At 39.7% G+C, this 7,853-nt stretch overlaps 1 long non-coding RNA gene across 1 annotated transcript; it reads left to right on the forward strand.

The window, feature by feature from the left end:
* Positions 1-394: 394 nt before the first annotated feature.
* Positions 395-7,315, forward strand: LOC134494831 (uncharacterized). The gene is made up of 3 exons (XR_010067702.1): positions 395-743; positions 776-883; positions 6,732-7,315. It is a non-coding gene; the product is annotated as an uncharacterized LOC134494831 (long non-coding RNA).
* The last annotated feature ends 538 nt before the right edge of the window (positions 7,316-7,853 follow it).

Genomic DNA, 7,853 nt, shown 5'->3' on the forward strand with positions numbered 1-7,853 from the left:
TGCTCATCCACAAAACAATTTAAGCCTTATAATTTATTCACAAATAGAGTTAATCCCAAAGACTTAATCTCAAGAGAGTTTGAATATAATATTTCATCCTTCCATTACTCATACATAACACCCAACTACTTTTTTCATAACTGCATGTGTGAATGCTGCAGCCTAATACAATCACATCAATCACTATGGAACAAATAATGACTGGAATGACATGGGGTTTTTTTCCATCAAAGACATTTAAATTAATAACTTGGTTTAATCTTAAAATTCAACATTCAGACTAATCTGACTGAAATTTAACAATTCAGTTTGAAATCACTGGTTAAATCAAATGTCTATTAGATGAAATTCTATGAAATGTATTCAATCATACCTCATCTTGCAAGGTTGAAAGGAGGTTGTCAGTGAATAGAGAGATGGTGATTCTTTTGGATGTCTAGAAATGGCATAAAGAGATGCCTAGAGTGCTGCTGGAGGAAGAAAAAAGAGTGAGGCTGACCAAGCTCAGCTAAGAGTTTTATTAGGACTTACCTTGCAGTGAGAAGGGTGGTGAAGCAATCGTACTTCTCTGTTCTTATTGTGTCTGCAGACTGCCACCCAGTGACCATGTTTCAAGTGACCAGGTCCCTCCTGGGTAAGGAGAGCTGGTGCAGGGCCAGTGTGAGGAATATTTCCAGCATTTGTTAGACAAAGTCACTTGGCTTCCTCTGGAGTTGGATGCTGGCTGGGCAGGCCCTTTGGAGGTGACTCAGATGCATCTGAGCTCTGTTATCAGGTGACTCAGATGCATCTGAGCTCTGTTATCTGGGAGGAGTTTGAGCCAGTTGATCTGAGGAAGTGGACAGGATCCTCACAGCTGTGAGCTCAAACACCTGTGTTCCTGGTTGGTCAAGGCCTCCTGGGAAGCAGCATGTGGTTGGGTCCAAGCAGTGGTTAACACCTCTTTGCAGGAGGGGGTGGTATTGCTTGCCTTGGAGGAGGTGGTGATGTGCCTCTTTCTCAAGAGGTCATCCTTGGATCCAGCAGTGTTGGATAACTTTTGCCCAGTCTCCAACCTTTCTTTTCTAGCCTCCCTGTCCAGGAATGTATATGCTTGCACCATTTCCTCAGATCCTGTTTAAATGTTTCCTTTAATGAAGGACTGTTTGTTAATGATCTACCCCCTCAGAACTGATCAACACAAAAGAGTACAATAGTAATGAGTAACTGCCCATTAAACTGATCTAAAGAAGAATGGGGAGAGAAAAGTGGCATTGGAATGCCAGGTGTAATTCTGCAACAAAAGAGATTATTGACAGAACCAATTGGGTTTCTCTGGAAGAAAAGCTCAATGTTAGAGTTTGCTTTAGGAACCAGTGAACTGGGAGAAATGTGTCAACATTAATCCATATAAGAGACTGATTGTAGAATCAAATCCATTTTGATTTAAGATGATTTTTGAAAAAAGCACCAAAATTGTTAGTTAAAAAATTATCCTTAATTTCTACACCATCTAGACAGAATATATTTCTACGGTGACCTCTTCTGTATCACTGCTTAAGATTTAACCTCCATATATTTCAGCCAAATCTCCTGTTCTGGATGTTATGAAACACTAATACTTTAATGAGTACTCTATTAATGTTTAATAAGTAATATGCTTTTAAATTCTCAATCTGTTAACTCACTTCTTATGTAACTTAAGCAGCTAAAAAACTTATAAATGTTTAACAATAATTTGATGTGCTTTACATTTCACAACCTTTAATTCTGACAATCAAAATCTAGCAAAAGTTATTTTGAACTGTAGAGTGCAATTTTGTGCTTGTTTAACCAAAAGTAAAATCAACAATTAACTATTACAGTTTATTGGACCACTGCGATATTTCTACTTAAAATTCTAAAGAAGTTTCACATAAACCAAACATCTTCAAAGACCATTTGTATGCATACCGAGCATGTAAAAATATGGACATTGGCTTAAATAGTTATCTGTCCTGTGTATGCACCACCAGCCTTGTCTTAAAAGGAAGCTTTAAAATGTCTGTTGGCATCAACATGTTACTTTTTTTAACTCTAATGAAAGAACATCAAGAATGCAGAGCATCATTACACCTGAAGGTAAGCTGTATAAGAAGTTGGCTATAAGAATGTAGAAGTGATAAACATATACATATATCTTATTGAGCATTAATACCATATTGATTCAAGATTTAACCTTCACCCAAAAATGGTGAATCAAGGGATTATTATTATTATTATTATTATTATTATTATTATTATTGCCTTTGAGTCAGTTTTGACTCCTGGCAACTTCCTGGACTAGTCCTGCAGTTTTCTTGGCAAGGTTTTTTAGAAGTGGTTTGCCATTGCTTGCTTCTGAGGGCTGAGAGAGAGTGACTGGCCCAAGGTCATGTGCCAAAGATGGGATAGAACTCATGGACTCCCAGTTTCTAGCCTGGTGCCTTAACTACTACACCAAACTGACTCTGCACCACAACCTGCATGCTATTTATTTACATCATCCTAAGCCCATTACTGATGGGCTTTTTCCAGAGCACATTTAATGCTCTCCCTTCTCCATTTATGGATTGCAAATATAAGGGAATCTCTGTAGTGCTTAGGTGGTGCCCTTGTGCCGCTAGTGAGCCTGAAATCCTAGACATGTTTTTCTAAAATGTAGATTCTATGCAGAACTAAGCTCTCAATTAATTTGCCCTTTAATGGAAGACTGCTTGGCTGCCCCAATTAGTGTTATCTAGATGTTTTCTTAAATGACAGGTGTCCTGAAATCACCTTTTTTAAATTGCTTAGTTTTGTGCCTTAGCCACAAGACTACATCAGAGTCAGATTTGTTAATAGAAGTACACCATGTATTAAACTGTTATATAATATTATAACATTATATTTTTGGATTGTACCTTGGTTGTTTTAACTTATAATGTACTGGTCTTGAGCTTTAATAAAGATACTACTACTACTTTGTGATCCATATGGTAGAAATGGGACAATTAATTTAGGCCTTTTTTTGGTTATTTCTTAAGAATCAAGCAGATGGAAGAACTATATGAAGGCCACTGTAACATCATCTGAGAATACTATAAATGATAACTTTTGCTTTCCAGCCATTATAGGTAGAAAACTGGTACCTTCCCCTTCTAGAGCAATATGGGGAAAAGTTTTATCATTATTTTGATGGTGTTGCAGTTATCTCTACTCTAAATGTAGTCATAATATACTCTTGAGTAAGACTCTTGCAATTTACTCCTTCTATTCTTCTAAACTTCAGCAAAGGATCGTTACCTTGTCGTGGTGCTGGAGCTTGAGCACCTCAATGATGCCATGAACTAAACCGTGAAGGGCCACCCAAGACGGGAAGGTCATGACAGAGAGGTCAGACTAAATGCGATCCCTGGGGAAGGTAATGGCAACCCACCTCAGTATTCTTGCCGTGAAAACTAAATGGATCAGTACAACCAGAGATATGTCGGTATACCATCGGAAGATGAGACCCCCAGGTCGGAAGATGGTCAAAATGCTACTGGGGAGGAACAGAGGATGAGCTCAACTAGCCCCAGACGTGATGACGCAGCTAGCTCAAAGCCGAAAGGACAGCTAGCGGCCGACGGTGCTGGTGGTGAACGGCGAATCCGATGTTCTAAGGATCAACACACCATTGGAACCTGGAATGTAAGATCTATGAGCCAGGGCAAATTGGATGTGGTTATTGGTGAGATGTCAAGATTAAAGATAGACATTCTGGGCGTCAGTGAACTGAAATGGACTGGAATGGGCCACTTCACATCAAATGACCACCAGATCTACTACTGCGGACAAGAGGACCACAGAAGAAATGGAGTAGCCTTCATAATTAATAGTAAAGTGGCTAAAGCAGTGCTTGGATACAACCCAAAAAATGACAGAATGATCTCAATTCGAATTCAGGGCAAGCCATCTAACATCACAGTGATCCAAATATACGCCCCAACCACAAATGCTGAAGAAGCTGAAGTAGAGCAGTTCTATGAGGATCTGCAGCAACTACTGGACAACACGCCTAAAAGAGATGTTATTTTCATCACAGGAGACTGGAATGCTAAGGTGGGCAGTCAAATGACACCTCGAATTACAGGTAAGTATGGCCTGGGAGAACAAAACGAAGCAGGACACAGGCTGATAGAATTTTGCCAAGACAATTCACTCTGCATAACAAACACTCTCTTCCAACAACCTAAGAGACGGCTTTATACATGGACTTCACCAGATGGACAACACCGAAATCAGATTGATTACATCCTTTGCAGCCAAAGGTGGCGGACATCTGTACAGTCGGTAAAAACAAGGCCTGGAGCTGACTGTAGTTCAGATCACGAACTTCTTCTTGCACAATTTAGGATCAGACTAAAGAGATTAGGGAAGACCCACAGATCAGCTAGATATGAGCTCACTAATATTCCTAAGGAATATGCAGTGGAGGTGAAGAATCGATTTAAGGGACTGGACTTAGTAGATAGGGTCCCGGAAGAACTATGGACAGAAATTGGCAGCATTGTTCAGGAGGTGGCAACAAAATACATCCCAAAGAAAGAGAAAACCAAGAAGGCAAAATGGCTGTCTGCTGAGACACTAGAAGTAGCCCAAGAAAGAAGGAAAGCAAAAGGCAACAGTGATAGGGGGAGATATGCCCAATTAAATGCAAAATTCCAGAGGTTAGCCAGAAGAGATAAGGAATTATTTTTAAACAAGCAATGCGCGGAAGTGGAAGAAGACAATAGAATAGGAAGGACAAGAGACCTCTTCCAGAAAATTAGAAACATTGGAGGTAAATTCCAGGCCAAAATGGGTATGATCAAAAACAAAGATGGCAAGGACCTAACAGAAGAAGAAGAGATCAAGAAAAGGTGGCAAGAATATACAGAAGACCTGTATAGGAAGGATAACAATATCGGGGATAGCTTTGACGGTGTGGTCGGTGAGCTAGAGCCAGACATCCTGAAGAGTGAGGTTGAGTGGGCCTTAAGAAGCATTGCTAATAACAAGGCAACAGGAGACGACGGCATCCCAGCTGAACTGTTCAAAATCTTGCAAGATGATGCTGTCAAGGTAATGCATGCTATATGCCAGCAAATTTGGAAAACACAAGAATGGCCATCAGACTGGAAAAAATCAACTTATATCCCCATACCAAAAAAGGGAAACACTAAAGAATGTTCAAACTATCGAACAGTGGCACTCATTTCACATGCCAGTAAGGTAATGCTCAAGATCCTGCAAGGTAGACTTCAGCAATTCATGGAGCGAGAATTGCCAGATGTACGAGCTGGGTTTAGAAAAGGCAGAGGAACTAGAGACCAAATTGCCAATATCCGCTGGATAATGGAAAAAGCCAGGGAGTTTCAGAAAAACATCTATTTCTGTTTTATTGACTATTCTAAAGCCTTTGACTGTGTGGACCATAACAAATTGTGGCAAGTTCTTAGTGGTATGGGGATACCAAGTCATCTTGTATGCCTCCTGAAGAATCTGTATAACGACCAAGTAGCAACAGTAAGAACAGACCACGGAACAACGGACTGGTTTAAGATTGGGAAAGGAGTACGGCAGGGCTGTATACTCTCACCCTACCTATTCAACTTGTATGCAGAACACATCATGCGACAAGCTGGCCTTGAGGAATCCAAGGCTGGAGTTAAAATCTCTGGAAGAAACATTAACAATCTCAGATATGCAGATGATACCACTTTGATGGCTGAAAGTGAAGAGGAACTGAGGAGCCTTATGATGAAGGTGAAAGAAGAAAGTGCAAAAGCTGGCTTGCAGCTAAACCTCAAAAAAACCAAGATTATGGCAACCAGCTTGATTGATAACTGGCAAATAGAGGGAGAAAATGTAGAAGCAGTGAAAGACTTTGTATTCCTAGGTGCAAAGATTACTGCAGATGCTGACTGCAGTCAGGAAATCAGAAGACGCTTAATCCTTGGAAGAAGAGCAATGACAAATCTCGATAAAATAGTGAAGAGCAGAGACATCACACTGACAACAAAGGCCCGCATAGTTAAAGCAATGGTGTTCCCTGTAGTAACATATGGCTGCGAGAGCTGGACCATAAGGAAGGCTGAGCGAAGGAAGATCTATGCTTTTGAACTGTGGTGTTGGAGGAAAATTCTGAGAGTGCCTTGGACTGCAAGAAGATCAAACCAGTCCATCCTCCAGGAAATAAAGCCAGACTGCTCACTTGAGGGAATGATATTAAAGGCAAAACTGAAATACTTTGGCCACATAATGAGAAGACAGGACACCCTGGAGAAGATGCTGATGCTAGGGAGAGTGGAGGGCAAAAGGAAGAGGGGCCGACCAAGGGCAAGATGGATGGATGATATTCTAGAGGTGACGGACTCGTCCCTGGGGGAGCTGGGGGTGTTGACGACCGACAGGAAGCTCTGGCGTGGGCTGGTCCATGAAGTCACGAAGAGTCGGAAGCGACTAAACGAATAAACAACAACAACATTCTTCTAAAATTTTTAAAATCCAGCTTTTTAAAAATTCATACATTTTAAATGTACTTTTTATAAAGAATTAAGCTGTTATAGCTTGCGTCCTAACACTGGTAGCTCATCTAGAGATGTGCAATGACTCTGATAGATATTCCAGTTCAGAGCTTTTGTTTATAGCTGTTGTCCAAATACATCCAATTATTTTAACTTTGGTATCTATTTTTATTTGCATTCATATTTGGTATTCTCTATTTACAGGAACCTCTAGTACTAGAATATGAGTTAGATTAGCACTCTCATTATTTCCAAATCAGAAAGCTATAGGAATTTGTGGAATATCTACAGAAATATGGCATACAACCTGAGAAGACTCAGTAAAGGTTCTCACCAAAGTATGCCAGCAAATCTGGAGAATGAAACAATGGCCAACAGATTGGAAGAGGTCAGTCCACAAACCAATAACAAAGAATGGAGAATTAAAAGATTGTGTAAGCCATTGCACAATATCTTACATTTCACGTGCTATCAAAATAATGCTTAGGATCATCCAACACAAATTAGAGCCCCACATGCAAGGAAAAATGCCAGATGTTAAGATGGTTTTGGAAAAAGGCCAAAGAAAGGCAAAGGAGTGAGAGAAGACTGCATACTCTCTCCTTATTCATTCAACCTATACAATGAATATATGTTGAGAGAAGCTGGATTGGAAGAAGATGAGCGTGGTTTTAAAATTAGAGGCAGAAATATCAATAACCTGCAGTACGCTGATGACACTACTCTGATAACTGAAAATGCAAATGATCTGCAAGCTCTATTAATGAAAGTCAAAGAGCACAGTGAAAAAATAGATTAAATACAAAGTTGACAAAGCAGCAGGTAGAGCAACCAGGCTTAGAAATGACAATGAAGACATTGAAATGGGGATAGCTTCTGCTTTTCGGGATCAGCTATCCTAAAATGCTTCTTAATGATGGTTGTTTTTAAACTGACTGTATGATTTTTAAAAATAATATTTTTTATTGCTTTATGTATGCCACCTGGAGCTGGTGGAATTGGGAGGAACATAAATTATGTAAACAAACAAATGAACAATTTACATAACTACCATCTGAGATTGACTTTAGGAAGATGTCATGAAATATTTTACACTGGCCAAAGTGGTTGGAAACTATGCTTCAATAAGTAGAGCCAAATATTTCTGAAATAAATTTAAGTGTGTTTATTGTATTTTTGGTAATTCCTAGCATTTAAAATCAAACAAATGGGAATTGGCTTCTGAACATGAAGGCACTATGACAGCTCAATACACCAGATGACTTTTCTTCTAGTAGAGACATGGACAACCTGTGACTACAGGAATGCATACAGGCCCCCCAAATC

The sequence above is a fragment of the Candoia aspera genome, chromosome 3 (assembly GCF_035149785.1).
Source record: "Candoia aspera isolate rCanAsp1 chromosome 3, rCanAsp1.hap2, whole genome shotgun sequence".
Lineage (NCBI taxonomy): Eukaryota > Metazoa > Chordata > Lepidosauria > Squamata > Boidae > Candoia > Candoia aspera.